Here is a 10,716-nt window from a genome sequence, read left to right as displayed (position 1 = left end):
TTTTAATATTTGTTTTTAATTTTTTATTATTTTATTATTTATTTATTTTTAAAGGTAAAATAATAAAATAATATTATTTTTTTAATGTGCCACATGGCGGGTTGATGACCTTAGGATCTCTTCTTATAGATTCTAGCCATGAACTGGATCCTCTCCAGTTCATTTTGGACTGGAGAGGATCCCTGTCCAGCGGTTAGCGCTATGGTTACTTAAACATAATAATCACTAAAAGTGGTTGCGGTGAAAAGGGAATAACCGCTACCACAACCATTTGTAGAACCATACCAAAGGAGTTTACAAACTCTAATACCCCACTAACATTACATTGCAACTTAACTTCTACCAATTTGCCTCTTCATGAATGCATAATCATATATATATAAAAGTCGAGTTTAGGCTCAGAGAGAGCCTAGAATTGTGACATGTATCTTGAACTCATACTTTTTAAAAGCATAACCGGTTTTAATTTTTTAAGTGTCTTCTTAACTCTCTATTAACCGTTTAGTGTTTCTCCTATTTTTTAATATGGTTTAATAGTTTACTGTTTAGGTTTAGGCGGTTTCATTATTCCAAGAGTTATTTTAAAACGTTTCCTTATATGAATTTCATTATTAAGTGACTATTTTAATGTAAGATAATTATGGTTATTTGATTTTTAAACATTGAACCAGTCCTTTTTAAGTTAAAAACCAGTCCTCTAAGGCCATTAAATTAACTAAATTAATTCATGTTTATATATATAGAAAAGCCGAGTTTTGGCTCAAAGAGAGCCTAGAATTGTGACACGTGTCCCGAACTCATACTTTTTAAAAGTAACCGGTTTTAATTTTTTTTAAAAAAAATTTAAGTGTCTTCTTAACTCTCTGTTAACGGTTTAGTGTTTCTCCTATTTTTTAATATGGTTTAATAGTTTACCGTTTAGGTTTAGGCGGTTTCATTATTCCAAGAGTTTATTTTAAAACGTTTCCTTATATGAATTTCATTATTAAGTGACTATATTTAATGTATGATAATTATGGTTATTTAATTTTTAAACATTGAAATGGTCCTTTCAAGTTAAAAACCGGTCCTCTAAGGCCATTAAATTAACTAAATTAATTCATGTTAGGAATACAATGAGTTTAATATGCCCAATACGTTGAATAGAAAGAAAAAAGAAAAATCAAATCAAATTAAATCTATCATTAAATTCTCTTTGATTTCTACCTCTCTCTCTCTCTCTTTAAGTTTAAAAAGGGTGCATGCCAGAGCCTTTTAAGTCCATGAGTCTGCTCTTGAAGGCAAAACATAGGGCAAAATTTATGGTGCTTCCTCCTTTAATAGTCACTAGCTAGCTAGCAACAACATTCAAGTAAATACTTTTTTTTTTTTTTTAACCACTTTGATTTTCTCTTCTTTTTTTGTGGTTTTGTTGTATTTGAATTTGAGGTTGATTTATCTAGGGTTTCTATTTAATCGAAAAAATGGTTTTTTTTGTTTTAATTCATTTGAATGTTTTATGGAGATTTTTTGTTTTGTTTGTTTGATTTACTCTGATTTTTAGACATGTTTTGGAAGTGCTTTTTTCTTCTTTTAAAAGCAAAAGAAACATAAATTTATTTCATTATCTTTATGTTTATTTCTCAATCTGAATCTATGTTTTGGTAGAAATATAAATTTGTTTCTCTTTTGTTTGTGAAAGGAAAGCATAAATTTATTTGATTATCTTTATGTTTGTTTTTTGAGAAAGTTTATTTATGCCATACTTTGCTTTATGTTTGTGTGGAGATTTGAATATGTTTATGCTTTGTTTGTGAAAATTATTGGTTAAGTTCTTCATTTGAATGTTTTATGGTTGAGTTATTCTTCAATCGAACATAACTCTTTCGAAGTACTCAAGAGATTACTAAAGATATTTTGTTCCCTTTGATCTCTATATTTTTTAGAATGTTCAGTTTTATATGAATTTTATTTCTATTGAAATATAATAGGTATCACACCAATAATAATATCGGAGATTTATGCTAATTTTTTATTAACGCGTTGATAATCAAAATCAAGATTTTCTTCTTGCTATTTTTTTAAAAAAACTTCTTTCATTTTAACATGTTTCCAATCTACGTTTGGAAGGAGATTTGAATATATTTATGTTTTGTTTGTGAAAATCTTTTGTTGAATTGTTCATCATTTGAATGTTTTATGAGTTTTTTTTTTTTGTGATTTACTCAAATTTTAAGGAAGTTTTTGGAAGTGTCTTTTTTACTATTAAGCAAAAGATTGCCAAAATTAATTTCATTGTTATGCAGAAAGAAAAAAATAAACTCTTTTGAAATACCAAAAAGATAATAATTAAGTATTGAACCATATATGCCACCATTTATTTCATTGCGTTAAATGTTCAATGAATTGTTTTATTTTGTATTTATTAGAACAATGATTTCGCTCGCTTTGCTTGGTATATTTTTTGGAATGTTCATAATTATATAAATTTTATTTCTATCGAAATATAATAGGTGTCACGCTAGCAATATCGGAGATTCATGCTAATTTTTTATTAATGTTTTGATAATCAAAATTTAGGTTTTCTTGCTATTTTTTATGTTAGTATACTTATTTAATTTTAAACTACTCCTATGAGAACAAAGATTTTTACATATTTTAATTTATATGGTTCGCGAAAATTTTTGGTTGAGTTGTTTGTCATTTGAATGTTTTATGGGATTTTTTTTTGTTTGTTTGATTGTATGGTTTACCAAACATATTTTGGAAGTAATTTTTCTGCTTTTTTTTTTTTTAAGGAAATTTTTCTGCTTTTAAAAGTAAAACAAAGCCAAATTTTATTTGATTGTTGTACAAAAAATGCATTGAACTAAATGTCAGGATTTATTTGGTTGCATTAAATGTTGAGAGAAATATTAGGGGGTCAATACGGTTACGGTTAGCGGTTATTGGCAATAACCGCTAACCATAACCGCCTTAGCGGTTAGTAGATTTCACTAACCACAACCGCTAACCGCCTAGCAGTTAGCTACTAACCGCCAGTTAGCGGTTAGTGAAATAGGTAACGTCCGCTAACAGCTTTTTCAAAATTGGGCTTTTTTTGGGCTTTTTGGGCTTTTTTTTTTGTCTTTTGGGCTTTTTTATTACTGTAACATTTTTTACCCTCATTTGTTTTTTGTATTTTAGTGTCTTCTTATGCCCAATTGCTATAAAAAGAGCCTATATTGAAAAATCAAAAATATTTGACCCCAAATTTACATTTACTTGTACTTAATCATAACTGGATAACTTAAAAAAAAAAAAAAAAAAAACACACACACAACATAAAAAAAAATTATAAATAAATAAAATAAAATAAAATCAACACAACATATAAAAAAAGTTCAACACAACTGTCACAACATATAAAAAAAAATATAAAAAAAGTTCAATACAACATATAAAAGAAGTTGAAATAAAACATATGATATATATGATAATATGTATTATTTGTTATTATATAATCATATAATTTAGTGATCAATTCATCATGTGATATAATCATATCAATTATAGTGATAATATTACTAAAATTAGAATGATAATACATTAATACTTCAATTGTGTTTATAAGTAACTCATTGTTTAATCCAATGTCAATTACTTAATTTGATATTATACGAATCACATTATCATTGTACATTAATAATATGATTCACTTGAATAAAATATTTGAATTGTCATTGAATCATATGATTAAGTATTGATATTATACATTTATATTATTCATATGCATATATGTATAATTATAATTTATAACATATATAGACTTATAAGTTTATAACATGCATTGGAACTAAGTCTCTAGGTACGTAAGTGTTGTATTAGTATGAATTGATATACTTATGACTTATGTCATATTATATATGTATAATTTATTATTATATAATCATATAAATTAGAATGGTAATACATTAATACTTCAATTGTGGTTATAAGTAACACATTATTGAATCTAACGCCAATTACTTAATTTGATATTATACGAATCACATTATCATTGTACATTAATAATATAATTAACTTGAATAAAGTATTTGAATTGTCATTGAATCATATGATTAAGTATTGATCTTATACATTTATATTATTCATATGCTTATATGTATAATTATAATTTATAACATATATAGACTTAGAAGTTTATAACATACATTGGAACTAAATCTCCAGATACTTAATTATTGTATTAGTATGAATTGATATACTTATGAGTTATGTCATATTATATATGTATGATTTGTTATTATGTAATCAAATGATTTAATGATCAATTGATCATATAATATAATCATATAAATTATAGTGATAATATATATATTAATACTCAAATTCTGATTTAATTATCTAAAAAAAAAATTTGTGATTTAATGATCAAGTGATTATGTTATATGTATAAATATTATTATAATTATAATTATAAAAATATGAGAAATCATATATAAAATCATTAGGTCAACGCGCTTTTATTAAAAACTCCATGGGTATTTTTTTTTTGGAAATTTAGTCCCTGGGTCACTCGAAACTACTAGAAAACTCTCTACCGTCAATTTTTGTTAACTGCCGTTAGTCCACTCAAAACTCCCCGTTTTATCTGACTAAAATAAGAAAAGTGGGATCAAGCCCAGGTGACTATGGCAACATACCAGGCAAAAGTGACTCGATATTTCAATAGGAAGGTCAAGCCTCGAAGCTTCAAAGTGGGAGACATGATCCTACGTAAAGCTACTCTGGCAACCAAGGACCCAACTGAGGGAAAGCTGGCTCCTAATTGGGAAGGACCTTATAGGGTGATCGAGTGCAGAAGAGCAGGAGCATACCACTTGGAAGATTCCAAAGGTAAGGCTCTTCCGAGGCCTTGGAACGCTGAGCACCTTAAAAGGTACTGTCTGAGTACTGTGATAAATGATTTTCTTTGTCATTTCATTATTTTCATTTCAATGAATAAAAGTATCTCGGAGTTATGCAGTTTATAAAGCTCATATGTACAAGATAAATAATTCTATGAGTCTCGGAAAAGATGTCTGTAAAGTCTCTTCCGAGTCCTAAAAAAGATGCAACCGAAAGGAGTTTTCCCTTAACATAACATAACCCAGATTTAAAAGCCTAATAGAATTACCCTGAAGTTAACTCGGAGTAGCATAACTATGAGCAAGTCTAAGGTTAGATCAAAAAATCTAAATTAAACTCCCCGAGACCTAACTTGGAGTAGCAATTAAACTCCCCGAGACCTGACTCGGGATAGCAATTAAACTCCCCGAGACTTGGCTCGGGGAAGCAATTAAACTCCCCGAGACCTAACTCGGGGTAGCGATTAAACTCCCCGAGACCTAACTCGGGGTAGCAATTAAACTCCCCGAGACCTGGCTCGGGGTAGCAATCGACTTCCCCGAGATCTGACTCGGGGTAGCAATCAAACTCCCCGAGACCAAACTCGGGGTAGCCCAACTAAAAGTTAAATTAAAATCACCAAACAAACATCAGAAGGTTATTCTTCCAAGATCCGTGTCAATACAAAATCCATTTCATTAAAAAGAAATCGGAAGTATATACAATTACATCATTTTTCTTTAGAAGCAAAAACAGGAGTAATGTTGGCAGCCTCGGCCGATGCGGACTCGGCAGTATCGGCCTCATCAGGGTCGGACTCAGCACCTTGACGCTGTTGATCTGAAAAAGGGTCAAAGAAAAATTCTTTTATCCCAGCTGCATCAGGCATTTGTTCTTGGCCTAAGTTTACCAGTTGCGTCATAGCTGCATCTGAATAGGGGATGTCCTCGATCTTCACCCTATCAAGATCTATCTTCCGGGTCGAGTCCGTAGCCCATGCTCGAAAGGTTTCGAAGCCGAGAATGAGTTCGTCAGCCCAGGCAGAGTTTCGAACCCATGAGGCAAAGGATAGCTGACGCAAATAATTGGTAGCTTGGCTTTTAGCCTCCTTCAACTGAGCCCTCACCTGGATGTATTTGCCTTTAAAGAACTTCAGTTTCTCCACGGCAACCATCTTGGCTTCATTTGTCTTCGCCACCAAGGCTTTCTGCTCCAGGATTTCAGTCTGAGCCAATTCCAGCTGATCCGAGACCCCCGTGTGCGTTTCTCCCAGCTGGTTCAGATCTTCTCTTATAATGGAATTGTCCTCCTGGAGTCGGTTTATTTCAGCTCGGAGACACTCAATCTCGGCCGCCAACTCCGTGGCCTTAGACTCAGCCCTTGTCCGAGCCGCAGCCATCTCGAAAGTTTCGGCCTGCATTATTGACTGTTGTTGGCCCGAGAGCAGCAGCTCCTCGTCTTGCTTAGCCACTACCTCCTTTCCAGATCAGTGACTAAGCCTTGGAGGGTGTTAGTCTTAGTGGTCGAGTCATTAGCTACCTTCCGGAAGTAGCAGTTCAAAACCAACGACCTCATGATACCCTGAGACAAGGATTTTGTCAGTATATGTATGTATGAAGAAAGAAAGAGAAAGAGAAATGTAGTATACTTACAGTAAGTTGGAAAAAAATCATCTGCTCTGTCATGCCTTGAGCAGAGATATCACGTTCCATTGTAAGGCTCTCGTGCGGAATTAAATCCACCAGTGCTAAGAAAGGGTTGCCCTTTAGGTCGCCACTGAATTCTGCAAGACGTCCGCCGACAGTCCAATCCACTCCCTGAGGTCTTATTGGCAAAACGGAAGAGGATGAGGTCTCGGCAACAGACCCTTTCTCGCCTTCCGAGGCCTTCTCAGGAACATTAGCCTTCCTGGCTGGTGTGGGTGTCGGCGTCCGAGCCTTTGCAGCTTTAGGAGCATGGGCTTCCGGCACTGCCTCGGCAACAGGGGAGAGAGGTCAAGCTCCCTCGACAGCTACAGTAGGCTCCTCGGTCCTCTCACACACCATCGCAACGGAGCTGTCTGAATGTTCCACCAACTCTATATCATCCAAGATGTGTTGGATATTAGAGCCCAAGGGTTGGAGCGATAGAGATCCAACAGGGATTGCAGTCCCAGCCTCGGCTCCAGCCGAGACCAAGGGAGTGGCATTCAATGGCCGTGCCTGGACAGGCTCGTTCGCAAGAAAGGCCTCAACCTCCGCCACTGGTTTTACCACAGGTCCAGGGGCAGCCTTTCGCCTGGCAGCCAGCAAGCTGGCAAATTGATCCTGCACCTTTACCAGAGCCACCACCTGGCCACCCTTCAATTTTTTATTTTTTTTTTTCAGATTTAATTTTTTAAATTAAATTAATAAAAAATGAATATTTTAATCAGATAAAACGGGGAGTTTTGAGTGGACTAACGGTAAGGAGTTTTCTAGTAGTTTCGAGTGACCCAAGAACTAAATTTCCAAAAAAAAATGCCCAGGGAGTTTTTAATAAAAGCGCGTTGACCTAAGGATTTTATATATGATTTCCCTAAAAATATATTATATAAAAAGGCAGTTAGCGGTTAGCGGTTAGCGGTTACGATTAATAAACCCAATAACCTCTAATCACTAACCGCTAGGCGGTTAGCGGTTAATACAGTTAAGCGGTTAGCGGTTAGTGGACGGTTTCTAACCGCCTGCATTGACAACCCTAAGAAATATTTGGTTTTATTTTGTATTTAAATTATACCTATGGGAACAAAAATTTTAACATGTTTTTAATTTATATGAATTAAAATAAAATTAAGTGTCCTGTATTTTAATTCATTTGAATATTTTATGGGTTTTTTTTTTTTTTCATTTGTGTGATAATCTTCGGGTATTGTTTAAAAGAAAACAAAACTTTATTTGATTGTTGTCTAGAAATAGCAACATATATATTTTTTTGGAAACACCAAATATGTGGTAATTAAGCAATATACCTAATGTGAGATGCTTTATTTGATCGCATTAAATGTTGATTGAAAGATTTTGTTTTATTTTGTATTAAAAAAAAAAAAAAAACAGTATTTTTTTCGAATGTTCAGAAGTATATGTATTATTTTTTTTTTTTTTGGAACATTTTGAACTTCATTCATCATCAACAAAGTAATCTAGAGCGTAGAAACTCTAAACAAAACAAAAGCGTTACGCTCTAAGTACTAAGAGCACGAAATAATATGAATTACAACATCATGGATTTCTTCCGGAATTTCTTGAATCCATACCTTATTCATGACCTGTTTTATTTGTATTGAAATATAATAAGTATCACACAACAATAATATTATATATTCTAATTTTCTATTCATACTTTGATAATTAGAATCCATTTTTTATTTTCTATATATTTTATGAATACTTATTTTAATTTTAATATCGTCATAGGAGGACAAAGATTTTAACATATCTTAGTTTATATGGATTAAACTAAAATCAAAGATTTTAACATATCTTAGTTTATACATATCTTAATTTTAATATCGTCATTTGAATTTTTTGGGATTTTTTTTTTTTTTTTTAAGTTTGTGCGATTTACTCAGATTTTTAAGCTTTCTTAGAATTGTTTTTTCTACTTTTGAAAGCAAAAGAGGGAAAAATTTATTTAATTGTTGTGCAAAAAAGGGAATAAAAACTCTTTCGAGATAATTTAACAATGAACCAGATGTGAAATGATTTGTTCAATTGCGTTAAATGTTAAGTGGAAGATTTTGCTTTATTTTGTATTCATAAAAAATAAAAAAATAAAAAAAAATAAAAAAGATTTTGTTCATGCTTACTAATTTTTTTAGGCAAATGCTAAAGGCTCAACTTTTTTGCTCAACTTTGGGTCAACTTTTGCCTTTTTTAAAAAAAAAACAAAATAAAAAATAAAAAATAGAAAAAATGTCTAAAGTAACCTTATCTATTTTTGGCCTTTCTTTTATTTGGTATTTTAAAAAAATGAAAAATGATATTTTTCTTCATAATAATGTCATTTTTTTTTTAAGAAAATGTCATTATTATGACGAAAAATACCATTTTTCATTTTTAAAAAAATACCAAATAAAAGAATGGCCAAAAATAGATAGGATTGCTTCAAACATTTTTTCTATTTTTTATTTTGTTATTTTTTTAATAAAAAAATAAGGTAAAAGTTGACCTAAAGTTGAGGAAAAAAGGTGAGTCCTTATCATTCCTCATTTTTTTATTAATGCTTTAATAATTCGAATCCATGTTTTCTTCTTGCTATATGTTTTTTTTATACTTTTCAGTTCAAACTATGGGAACAAATATTTTAACATATTTCAATTTATATGTTTTAATTTAATTTAACATGTTCAATAACATATAACCTTTAGTGAGACTTTTTATTTAAAGAGACGTGATAAATTTTTTTACATGCATTTTTTTAACCTATAATAAATAAAAGGGATAAATGTAAAATTGGTCCATGTGGTTGGCCAAATTTACAAATTACTCCCAATGGTTTAAAAAATAATTTATAGGTCCCTAGGGTTGGCCAAAATAACATTTTACTCCCTGAACTCATTTTCCGTTAAATGACTTAACAGAAACCATTACATTGCCACATTACACACAATAAAAATAAAACACGTGTTCTTTTTTAATTATGCTTTTAAAAAATGACAAATAAGCTTTTTCACGTCATTTTGAGGCTCCAACACACACTCCACATCAAATTAAATAAACATAATCCCTCTATATCCCTGTGTCACCGTTGTCTTCATCTTCCCCAATGATTCTTGCCGTCGTCTTCATATTCCGATGGGTATGATCTTCGATCTGTGAGTTACTCTTAGATTTTTGGGCATCTGCATTTTTGGACAGTATTTTTATGAAAATTCGGATTTGTTTTTGGGCATTGAAGCATCTTCAAAAATTGTTTCCGGGCATCGGAAACAATCTATTCCTCTCTCTCTCTCTCTGTGTCGTTTTTTTTTGGGAAGATGAAGATGACGGCGACAAGAATCGGTGGGAAAGATGAAGACGACAGCATGAAGACGAAGATGAATACGACGGCAAGAATCGTAGGGAGAGATGAAGACGACAGCGGCACATGGGATATAGAGGGATTAAGTTTATTTAATTTGACGTGGAGTGTGTGTTGGAGCCTCAAAATAACGTGAAAAAGCATATTTGTCATTTTTTAAAAGCATAAATAAAAAAGAACACATGTCTTATTTTTATTGGGTGTGATGTGGCAATATAACAGTTTCCGTTAAGTCATTTAACGGAAAATAATTTTAGGGAGTAAAATGTTATTTTGGCATACCCTACGGACCTATAAATTATTTTTTAGACCACAGGGAGTGATTTGTAAATTAGGCCAACTATAGAGACCAATTTTGCATTTATCCCTAAATAAAAATATGTTTGAGTTTTGGAATTAAATTATAATAAAAAATCCTGCGAATAACGTGGGTTATGTGCTAGTATATATAAAAGCCGAATCACTCTTAGAAGTGCTTTAATATTACGACATGTGACGTGAACCCTTTTTTTTTAAAAAAAAAAAAGAATAAACAGGTTTTTTAAGGCATAATTTTTTAACCGGTTTTTTAAGAGTGAACCGGTTTTTCAATAGTGAACCGATCATTAAATTAGCTTAATTAAAGGCATTTAATTATATTTCAATAATTTTCCTTATATGTGATTTCATTAAATTCAAACATTTGATGCACAATATTAAGTATTATTAAAGTCCAAATCAAATAAGGAAACAAATAATACAAATCAATATATGTATTAATACTTTTAGTCACTTTAACATTTTTAATTCAAATTTAGAAAAAGATTAGAGAACACGATTTTTTTCTTC

The sequence above is a fragment of the Corylus avellana genome, chromosome ca5, assembly GCF_901000735.1.
Source record: "Corylus avellana chromosome ca5, CavTom2PMs-1.0".
Classification (NCBI taxonomy): Eukaryota; Viridiplantae; Streptophyta; class Magnoliopsida; order Fagales; family Betulaceae; genus Corylus; species Corylus avellana.
Note: the sequence above shows the minus strand (reverse complement) of the source record.